This window comes from Dromaius novaehollandiae, chromosome 11, assembly GCF_036370855.1.
Source record: "Dromaius novaehollandiae isolate bDroNov1 chromosome 11, bDroNov1.hap1, whole genome shotgun sequence".
Taxonomy (NCBI): Eukaryota; Metazoa; Chordata; class Aves; order Casuariiformes; family Dromaiidae; genus Dromaius; species Dromaius novaehollandiae.
Window position 1 is genome coordinate 22,928,409 of NC_088108.1, and position 10,982 is coordinate 22,939,390.

Below are 10,982 nucleotides of genomic sequence, written 5' to 3' on the forward strand. Positions count from 1 at the left end.
TTTGTGGGATCAGTGACTTGGTTATTCCAAGCCCCTTCCTCAAATTTGAACCTGGGATGCATCTCTTGAGCAGCGAGATGAATCCTGAGGCTGATCCCCAACATATTCCTACCGCAGATTAGGCAGGGGCCTTCCAGGACTCTAAGCAATTAAAACTCATCTGATTTCACCTCAAATTCAATAGTGTATTTTTATATGCAGTAAGGTGTTGGGCATAATCTGTGAAAAGTGTGTATGGGAAAAGGAAGGAACAGCTGGAAAAAAAATCTATATTAATATTTTAGTTGCAATTTGGCAAAAAAAGGCATATTCTCTATGTCACTGCAATGAGACAGGTTGAAGCCTGGTACCTGGGACACTGGTTTAAGAAAAGACCAGGGTCCTTAATACTCCTCGCGTTGCACCAGCAGTGTAGTGCAGGAGTTCAAACGGGCCTCACTGTCCCTCTTTGCCTGCAGCTTGCATCTTGCAAATGTGCTATTGGAGGGAGTTTCAGTGGGACCCGTGCTATCAACACACAGATCCAATGTTAGGCACAATTACGAGACTGTCACATTATCTTCTTATTCTGGATACCTGGAAATCTGGGGAAACCAGATTCAGGTTACAGACTCTTGAGTCTGTGAATCCCTCCATTGCTGTTGTTTGTTCTTAGATCTGAAAAAAAAAGTGGAGTATTTTAGGTAACGGAAGAGATGTAGCTAAGTGCTTTATGTTATTTTAAAATCCTGCCTGTATGTTAGCTGCTTCTCTGAAACACTCTTCATTTGCTCACTGTAACAAGTTTTGTGCAAGAAATCCCCACCTTTGTGCTGAATCTGGCAATATTGGCTATTCTGCTCGCAACTTCTTAGAAAACTGGGAATTTATTTTGTTCTGGGGTATTCTCCATTGTGCTTTTCTTCTTGTCAGAGCAATGGAAATATTTTACTAGTTAAATGGAGAAAAAAGCAGTTAAGGCATACGCTGCTTCATAACCTAGCTAATAGAGATGTCCTCAGGATTTGTAACGGTGGTTTACTGCAATGAATTACGTGCACAAATTCTTCATGTGGAAGAAATGATTTCTAAGTTTCCCCTTGAAACCTCATTTGTTCTGCAGCAAGATGAGTTAATGAAGAAACCTACAACTGAGTGTCTTTTACTGCCGTAGAGAAGCTTATTCTAGCTCTCAAAAGTAGCTTTTTATTCTTCGTTATTTTAAACTCCTTCAGCCATGATTCAAAACCAGAAGCCACAATTGCTCCTGCAGCGGTACCTTTCCGTTATCTGCCTCTTTGCTTGGCACGTATGATTCCCTATTAATTAGAAAGCACCTTGATTTCTATAGGCTAAACTCACTGCCAGTTCTTTAACCTGCATGCACGTGGTTTTATTGCTGACTAAAAACACATGCAAAGAGCAGAATGGGAAGGGTGGGCAAAAACAGCACGTTTTCGGCTGTTCGTCAGGTGGTTCCTGCCAGTTGCTTTGCTTCTGTCCTTCTCCCCTCGTTGCACCGACCCAGCACAGCGAGGGTGGCACCTTCCCGGTGGAGAAGACCCGCTCCATGAGTAGGGTGCTCCTAGCAGAACCCCTCCATTTGCAGGCGCGGCTTGGCTGTGCTCACACCAACACCTTTCAACAGCCCTTCGCCAAGCTAACTGGCCTTAAAGCCACCAGCAGGACCTGTTTGGTCCCATCTTGTCATATGCTGGCCCCACAGCACAGAGGAACTTATTTTGGCTTGCTTGGCTACCTGCTGCTGCTGGGTTTTGATTTGGGAGGAGCAGCTGCTGTCGCTCCCCATAAAGATGGGGATATATTTCTCCAACGCAGTAGTGTTTAGAGGAAATGATGGTACCGAGTTTGGATTTGATCTATCCTGAAAGGCAGCAGATACATTTTAGTGTCGAGCTTTTGTGCTCTCAGAAATGGATGCACCCAGGGATTTTATTGAAAGGAAGAAGATGGATGACATGGAGGGAGGAAAAAGAAATTTTGATTTGAGTTAAAAACAGAAATGTCATTTCATTTCTAGATTGATGCTTTGGAATTTTTCTTCCTTTCTTTATGATAACATTCTGTACTGTATTTCTGCCATGTCCTTTCTAATTGGGAAATAACTAGATTGCTAAATTGAATATTTTAAAGATTTTCCTTGGCTGGCGGTTTGATTTCCTCCAACACAGATAATAGGTTACAGGCCTGTCTCGGGAATCAGTAGCATGAGTAATACTATTGCATCAGTCCGGTTTGCACCGACAGGTATGAGGATGGCTCTTTCCTTCACTGATGCTTGCATGGCTCGGGAAAAAAGCTGAGGCTGTGGTTCAGATCTGGGAGGGACGGTGGCTGCTCGCCAAAGCATCAATACAGCAGGTCTCAAAAGGCTGAAGAGAAATGCTAAGCATATTAGCAAGGAGTAAAGAGGAGTAGAAAAAGCTAGAAGACTAACCAATTATACATGTTAAACAGGAAAGTATAGACATTTCTGTTTCCAGGACAGGGGTTATATGGTCATTAGCAAGCGATTCAAGAGGTTGCTGAAATATATTGAAGCGACTCTTTTGACCATAGAAACAGATGCATTTGAGGGTATGCTTACCAAAATATAAAGGAAAGGATCCTCACTGTGTGGTAAAACTGAGTCCTTCAAGTATACAGATAAATTTGAAAATAATAGTGGCATTCAAGAAAAACTTTTAAAGAGTTTAGAAATGCAGACCATGATGGGATTATGAAATTAGCTGAACAGGAAAACACCATTCTCACAAAATATTAGACTTGGGGGAGACATCTCTGCCTGCAGCTAGCATCCCAGCAGTGAGAAATACGTGCTCTAAAGCACCAGAATGCGCAGTCTTTAAAATCATAGTAATTTAACACCGAGGGCCTTTGCACCCGGGGGCACCTGGCAGCATCCAGGCTGGGGAATAGCACTGACTTGCAACAAGGCTTCCTATAGGAACTTTCCTGATGCTGCCAGATTTTTTGTTTTTTCTAACCTACTCATTTATTTACAAACTTGAACGTGGGGTCCTAAATTAATCTGTCAGTGTTCTTCTCGAATGGCAAGAACATTTAGACAATTAGCCCACTGCCAAGGGAAATCTCGGGATCGTTGTCGTCAGCTCTAATGACAATCCTATATTAAGGATGCTCTTGGAATAAGTAATCAATGAGACAGTGGTTTGAAATGACCCAAGGTCTTTCCAATCCAATGATTTAATAACACGGTGAGTAAAAAAATAAATCTTAGTAAGTAGTAGTGGCCTAGAACAGAATCTGCCCAAAGGAATTCTCTGATATTATTTTTATTTGCTTGTCATAATACATTTCGGCCACGTTTTCTCCTTTCTGTTCCATGTATTATATTAAAGATGAAAAAAAGTTTCATATTCAGCTTGAGTTTATCATGAGCCTTTTTTTCCTCGCTAGTTAACTAGAAAGACATTAAAATACAGAAATTTAATTAACTGACAGAACAATTTAAGTCAAGTTTGAAAGTAGTTCCTCTAACAGCGGTTGGGTGCCTGGAGAAAAAACAAGGAGAAAATCCCTTCCTTGGTGATGCATTTTTGTTTCTCTTCCTTCATTTGTGCAGCGATGAACCTTTTTGATCTCGCTCTTTTGTAAAGTAAATCTTCGTCAGATTAAATATGAAGATCCCTATCAGAAAGCACTTGGCTTTGACAAGCCTGACAGCGTCCTATGTTGCTCGCAACATGGTAGTGGTTGGCACCAGAATGAAAAGGACTTGGATAATGAATAAAGAATATTTTAGTAGCATGACTCATAAGTAATACAAAGGCAGCTCTGGCAACGTCTGTACTAATTACAGACTAGTTGCTATGTTGCCGCAGTCGTGGATATTAACTGTGTGGGATGCTGAAATGTGTGGGCAACCTGCTAAGCCTGAGCTCAGCTCTTCACAACTCAAGTCTCTGTCTAGCCCAGCTGGAAAGTGGGCAATGCATGTAGGTGCCTAAATTCGGACTGAGGGTGACTAAACGCGTGTGACTTTTTTAATTTTGGCCCTCTTGGCCACAAACTTTCCGAGCTGTTAAAAAACACAGACAAGCTTGTGTAAGGCAGAATTTAAGAGCCACCAGTCCTGGTGCTGCACGTCGCTCTGGGTCCATTCCTCATCGCGCAGCACCACTATCTTGCAGACGTTCCCCACTATTTTGTCATGATCAACTGGCCAGAGCAGTGTTTGTCACCCAGCAAAGCTCTCCTAGCTCGGCACGGGCAGGAGATGGTTGTTCGTCCTTCCAGTCTTTCAGGGCATGAGATGGTGGGGGAGAGCCTTAGGCTGGGAGATGTCGATGTGACTCACGTCTGCACTTCAGTGAATTTGGGGCCAGGTGTGGAATTTGCTCCAGTCTCTGTTTCAAGAGTTAATGAGTTGGAAAATTATCCAGGCTCAATTCCGTGTTTCCTTTAAAGGGTCTCGCTTCTTAGGTTTGGGTGATTACCTCCCTGTGCATCATCTGCCCTTGCCTGCTCCTTCTCTTGCTGTCCTTCAGGCTTAGAGGATTTCTTTCCTCTTCTTTCTGAAAATGAGAGACCCACTGTCCATTTTAGGGCATGAAAGCACAGAATAGCAAAAGCTGCCCTGTTCTGACAATACCACAGGACCATCTTACATATGGCGATTTCTGTGTTTGGGTGGTGTGTAGTGGGGAAAGCAGCCCTTGTTCTGGGAAACTTGTGCACAGAAAACACATCCGCAACTATTAATTACCCACGACTACTATCTGGTGATGTTTTAAAGTCATCTGAACCATGTCGGCAAGCTGACAGCTCACAGACCGCACCAGGGAAGGAGAATACAAGCTGCAAGTGATATTTTGGGAAGCAGAGGGGGAGGGATGGGCTTGTTTTTGGATTAATGTCTCCAGTAATGGAGCACTGAGAGAGGGCAGAAAATTCCTGTGGCACTGGGGCCACCTTTTCTAATCAGACTAATGCTGCTGTAATGAAAATAACACGCTCCTCTAGATTCCCTACCACTTTGTTGCCAATGTTCAGATGACCAGAAATTGGGGTAGTTTTCAAACACCACAGTCACAGTAACGAGAACAAGCTGCCGGCGACCTGTGCTATAGTGCATTTGCTTTGGCGCGAGCTCTCTGCTTTCTCCAATACCTTAATAAGGAGCTGAACGTAACTAAAGCTCAACTTCATGTGAGTGCATATTCATGGGCTTGTGGGATTGAAATTTTTCCATCATTAATAATCTTAGGAGCACTTGCAGCATTGCTTTTCTTCCAAAAGACATAATGGGAGGCATCGTGGGAGGCTCTCATCCCTTGAATGTAACAACTGTGAGCAACACACAATGCCCACGGTGCTGTTTCGTGTGCTTGGGTTTGATTTTGCACAAGAGATTAAAGCAGACGTTACCTTAAATATTCACGAAGAAATGTCAGCACTGATGGGGAAACGCAGGGGGAGGGATGGAGGTGGGCTCTGCATAAATCATTTAAGGCCATGAGGCTTGAATAGCTATTCTGGTTGCATCATTCTCAGTAATATTAGTTCAATCATGTGATTCGAATCTTGTCCTTAATGGCAACCTGGGAAGAAAAAAAGCACTTCTGCTTGAGAACGTAGTGGCTTGGGAAACCTGGCTGACAGCTTGCCTTTTCAAAAATTATCACAGGACTTATATTAAAGAGCCCGGTGGGGAGAGCAGCTCTTTTCCCCCCAGCACAGCCAGGCAGGACAGCCCTGGCTGTTGGTTCACTTTGCTGTAACTTTGGGGTCTTTATGGTCAAGAAACGCTGGGGGAAAACTTACCCTGCGGCATTCAGATGCACAGCCAAAGCCGCTGGAGTCCCAGCAAGGACACTGAAGTCGGCCTCCAGCACCCCAGCTCGGTTCCTGCTCCCCGTCGGTCCCAGCACCAAGGGCCTGAGCTGAGCTCGTAGCAGCAAAGAGGGGCAGGTATGGCCAGTTAATCAGCTCATGTCATCTGCGAGTTAATGACACTTCTGTTCCACTTGCTGGGGGAAAGAAAAACCAAAAAAACATATCTCAATACTGTGCAGTTTTATTGACGTAAAAAAGATCAGCATAACTAAATGAAGCTTGGGTACCAAGGGGAGCTTTGCTTGACGGACCGCAGAATTTGAGCCCGTGTGCCACAAAAGGGAGTGATTCCTTGTGACTTCAAAGCCTTCGTCTTGGCCTGTCTTTGGGTACTTCAGAAAAACCTGAAATATCTTAGCACTCAGAAACATAGATAAGCCTTGAGAAGGCGACACATGTGCAGCCAAAGGTGAGTTCTGTATTCCTTTCATGCACTGCGCAGCTGTACTGGTGATGATGCTCAAGGACTTTAAGGTGACAGGCATGTTAGATTAAAAAAAAAATCACTTGAAAGAAGGTTTCTGAGGCCCTTGGTTTACTATATAAATTCAGGTCTGTCTTTGCTTTCTGCAGCTTTCCTTAAGCTTGAACCGCTGGCTCAGCTTTGCTTTACAGTTGGCTTTGGTGTAATACAGATGTGATAGAGCTGCATTAGCAGCTATTTAACCTACTTATTCTCAGGTGAGCTAGTCAGACTCACTGCAGGTAACCCACCCCAAATCATGCGAACTGCTGCATCTCGTTCGCTAAACCTCCTCCTGCCCGTCCCCGACACAGGGAAACCTGCCGTAACACAGTGATCATGCCCTGCTGGATTTTTATATCCGAAGCTCACTTAACGTACACAGTTTGTTTTTGCTGTTTTGCACTAGATAATGTCAGATACCTGCACAGTCTCACTGTCTGAATCACCATGTAGTTAACACACCATATATTTTTTCTTGCCTTTTCTTGTCCACAGGCTTGGATACAATGATTTCTCTTGCCACAGCATTGCATATGACATCATATATGAGACTTTTTCTATTACCATATTTTTTGCCGCTGTACTAACTGGTGTTCCTTTCCAGTTTATCTCCTCTTCTATGTTTTTGCATGCCTTGTAGTGTACTTTTGTTGGGTTGACAGCATCTCTTCCTTGTATTTGCAAGCTTTTCTTGCACTACTTGAAAAATCAGATTTGTGCCTGCATTTCTTAGGCTCCATATCAGGATGCAAACTTTCCCCTGACTCAACATATACCATGGTAGAGCCAGCCTGGCTTTTCACGCTGTCCTTCCCTCACCATTTACAGGAAAATTGTTAGCAACTCAAGAATAAAGAAGGGAAAAAGACGTCTAGTCTTAGCTCAGGATAAAGCTGTGGTATGTAATAGAATTAGCCTGATAACCCCATTTTCTCTCTCTCTTTTGGAGAAAATCATGACTTGGTAACCAGCAATGCAACAGTATTGCCACTGTGCTCCAGCTGCCCTGAGCAAATCTTCCTGCAGCATGTCAAAAGTGAAATACTATCGGTGCTTAGACCAGCGGTTGTACATACTGAATAGCAGAGAATATCAGAATTATTTGGGGAAATAGTGATGAAAGAGCAAAGGAGCCATGTAGGTGTTTTACATAATGTTGGAGGGGGCTGGTTGGCTTGTGGGAGGAAAGACACTGGAACTGGGGCCAAAAATTCAGTCTGGGGACACAAGAGTAGGAAGCTTGTTCTTCTCTATCAACAGCTCTCGTTAAAAAAGCCACTTCTGTCTGTGACATTTGCTGACACAGGAGATGCCATGTGACATAAATTCCCTAATCTAGGTAACTAAGCAAAAACAAATCACCTTGAAGAAACTGCATTTACATCTCAGCTAGGGAGACATCTGAAAAAGGCAAATATATTTAACAACAATGCTCTGAATATTTGCAATACCTAGGATAATTTTATCAGAGGGGGATTTATGTGGGGATACATTACATTAGCCTAGTGCTGTGTGAGACATACAGAAATTAATGATGGATTAGATTTCAGAAAGCTTATAAAAAGAGCCTTGCAAGACCTTTCACCTTAAAATCGTTCATAGCTGAGCAATCCATTAAAATAAGCATGAAAGTAATCCTTGGCTGGTACAGTAGCAAGAAATATGCTAGTGATTAATGGGTTTGGGTTACTTACTTAACGGTTTAATACATGGCTATACAGAAAATATCTCTGATAACAGCACACAAGGTCTGTTGCAAGAAAAGTTGGACGTTGAGTTGTGAAAGTTGTGCATTTTCTGAATTGCACGTGAGCTTTACTGGATGCTCTGCCAAGGGATTGCAGCCCCTGGCAAGAGTGTGGGTCTCCCACGGTGCCCCCACGCCTGCCTTGCAGCCCAACACAGGCACGGTCACTGCAAACAGCCCCAAATCCCCAAAACAACGGTTGCTTCAGAAGTGCTTTGGCTCTGCTTGGAAACAAGTGGACAGACAAGACCCTGTGCACTGGTGTCCCGTGTGCGGCACGCTGGGGGACACGGGGAGACCGCCGGCACGCGCGCGTCCCTGGCTGGGTCAGGGCCACAGAAAGGACGCTGGGTTTTGCTTTTGCAGTGGCTTCCACAGTGTCAGAGCAGATTATCCTGCTGAGGCAGCGATCTGACAGTCTTGTCCACATTGCTTTATGGAGCCTGGCTGCATAGTGTCATCCAGCATAATTTTCAGCACTGGAAAGAGAAGCTTAATGGTGGAAGTGCAAATCAGATTTTCCTGTCGGACGTTCATAGCACTGGAAGCGTGTGGTGCTTGCTGGCTCCGCAGGGAACAAGATCACTGCGAAAACATTCATTACCAGTGATGACTGCTGGAATATATCTGTCTACACGGAAAAACATTGCCAGCAAGCTGCATTTGGAGTTGCTACTGAGAGGCTTACTGCTACTGAATAGGAGTTTCTCCCATAGCACAAGGAAAAGCCACTTCCACCGTGAACTGCCTTATGCTCTGTGGCTCCTTCTGCCACCGGTGCACAAACAATCTGACATTGCTGGCTGTCTTGAAAGGGAGAGCAAGGAGGAGGTGGCATCTACTCACATTTGGGCCATATCCTGCAGCCGAGCTGGACCAGAGTCATGGGATAGCAGTGCCCATCCTCTTCCTCACTGGACTAGGGTCCAGCCTCCATTAAAGGGGGCGTTAGGCAAGCTAAGAGCTCATCCCTTTGCAGCTTTGCTGGTACAACAGTCTTCCCTTTAGCCAGCTGTAACAACCACCACTGCTCTTCTGATACAGGTCTCCAACTGGAGGTACACAGCTGCTTCCTATGTGTGGCCTTAGTTTAAATAGGAAGTGCTGCTAATTTCAGTCATTGCCTATTCAGCACGACACACTTCCACAATGTTTTCCATCACTAATCATAAAAGTTATCTGTTTGAGCATTGCAGCGATGGCACTAGCACCACTGACCAGCTGAGGTCACTCCTCTCGGCCACGGTGGCGAACAGGGGGGCCCTGGGCGCGTAGCACACAGCGGCTTAGCGAGCTTGCTTCACCTCCCACCTTTCTCTTCCAGATGTCAGGTGTTAGTGAAACGTGCCAGGCTTTCCAAGGAGCAATCACATCAATTTGAGCAGAGAACAAGCTGTCATAATTCACTGTACTAATGAAAATTATGATGACACCACAACAAGAAAACCTTGCCAACCTAATCATCTCACACCACCATGGCATAAAAGTTATTTAAAGGCTAATGTTCTTAGTAGCATCTAAAAGCTACGAACAATTTCTGAAGGTGATTAAACACCGGAGCAAAGTGGAGTTGCATGGAGAATTTAGCTGGTGTCTGGTGAGCGTGCATTCCTCCAAGCACCAACATTATTCATACTGTATGAGAGAAAACAAGTCCAACAAAGCATGATAGCAGACAGTGGAAGGAAAAGCAATCCCTGGCCAGAGAAGTGCTGGGAATTCACTGTTGCTGCCATGCAACATTTCACTAATAATGATGTAAATGGGGATGCATACTCAGTTTTCTAACATTTAATTTCCTCACTGTGGGTCATGAAGTTGAGTCAAAATTAACTGGGGGGTGGGGGGGGGGGGGAAGGATTTGAGAAACCTTTTGAGGAAGGAGATGCACATCCCAGACTTTTCGCAGTGTGTAAGCCTGGGACCCATGCAGAGGGAAAAGGAAAGATGTTATGGGTTCTCCTATCCCCAGCATATAGTCGTTACTGCAAGCAATAATTATTTATTTTGTTATCTTTTGGGGAGAGCATGTGGAGGAAAGAATCCACATAGGTGCACCTAGGGAAAAAGCATGAACTCAAATTAGTTTTAGGGAGCTGTAAGAACTAGCTTGTGCTATTTGATTTACTTCAAGCTCTATCCCCAGCAGTGACTCATGAAACAGAATGTCAAACTACAGTAAACTCAAGGAATAGACATAGCATTTAGAGACTGGAAGAAAACCAAGATGAACGTGAAAGTGGGCAGTCAAAAAGAAAAAGAACAAACAGGGACATTGGAGGGAGAAAGGAGAGGGAAACAGGGAATTTGAGGCAAGGAGAGCTACTACAACATGACAGTATGTTGGATTCCACAGAAATCTTCTCATATTTCGTTATATATTCTCTACTCCCTTACTTGGAGGTATTGTTTTTCAAAAGAAATTTAACTTGAAAAAGTATTTTCAAGGCAGAATGGGAGCCTCAAGTAAGCAACGGGAGAATCCTGCTTAGATCAATTCCTTCCTGGCTCACAGACAAGGCCATGGGAATAAATACTTGAAAAGTGCAGTAATTCACAACTTGTACTTGCCAGTCAAAAACTTCTGTTTCTATGATGTACAGAAATACAGTATGCTACACCAAAATACAAGGCACTGCCTGTACTTCTTCCAGAGCAGAGGGGACACCAGGCCTTGCAAGGAGCCTTTGATACCCTCTAGCATCTGCAGGTGATGGCACAAGACTGAACAGAATGATGGAAATCTGGGAAATTCAGGCTTGGCTGCAGCTAGGGAAAGGCTCCAGCTCCCAGCATCCCCCTCAGTGTTCGACTTTGCAGGATACCGTTCTTCTCTTGCAGATATCTGGAGTTGCTAGCGCTCAGTCACAGTGTGTGCTGGGAAGATTTTTTGTCTGATTTTCAAAAGAA

General features: G+C 44.2%; 1 long non-coding RNA gene across 1 annotated transcript; it reads right to left on the reverse strand.

The window, feature by feature from the left end:
• Positions 1 to 505: 505 nt before the first annotated feature.
• LOC112989735 (uncharacterized) lies at positions 506 to 5,986 on the reverse strand. Its single transcript, XR_003260891.2, has 3 exons — positions 5,788 to 5,986; positions 5,392 to 5,564; positions 506 to 657 (listed from the first exon to the last, which is right to left on the reverse strand). It is a non-coding gene; the product is annotated as an uncharacterized LOC112989735 (long non-coding RNA).
• Between the last annotated feature and the right edge of the window lie 4,996 nt (positions 5,987 to 10,982).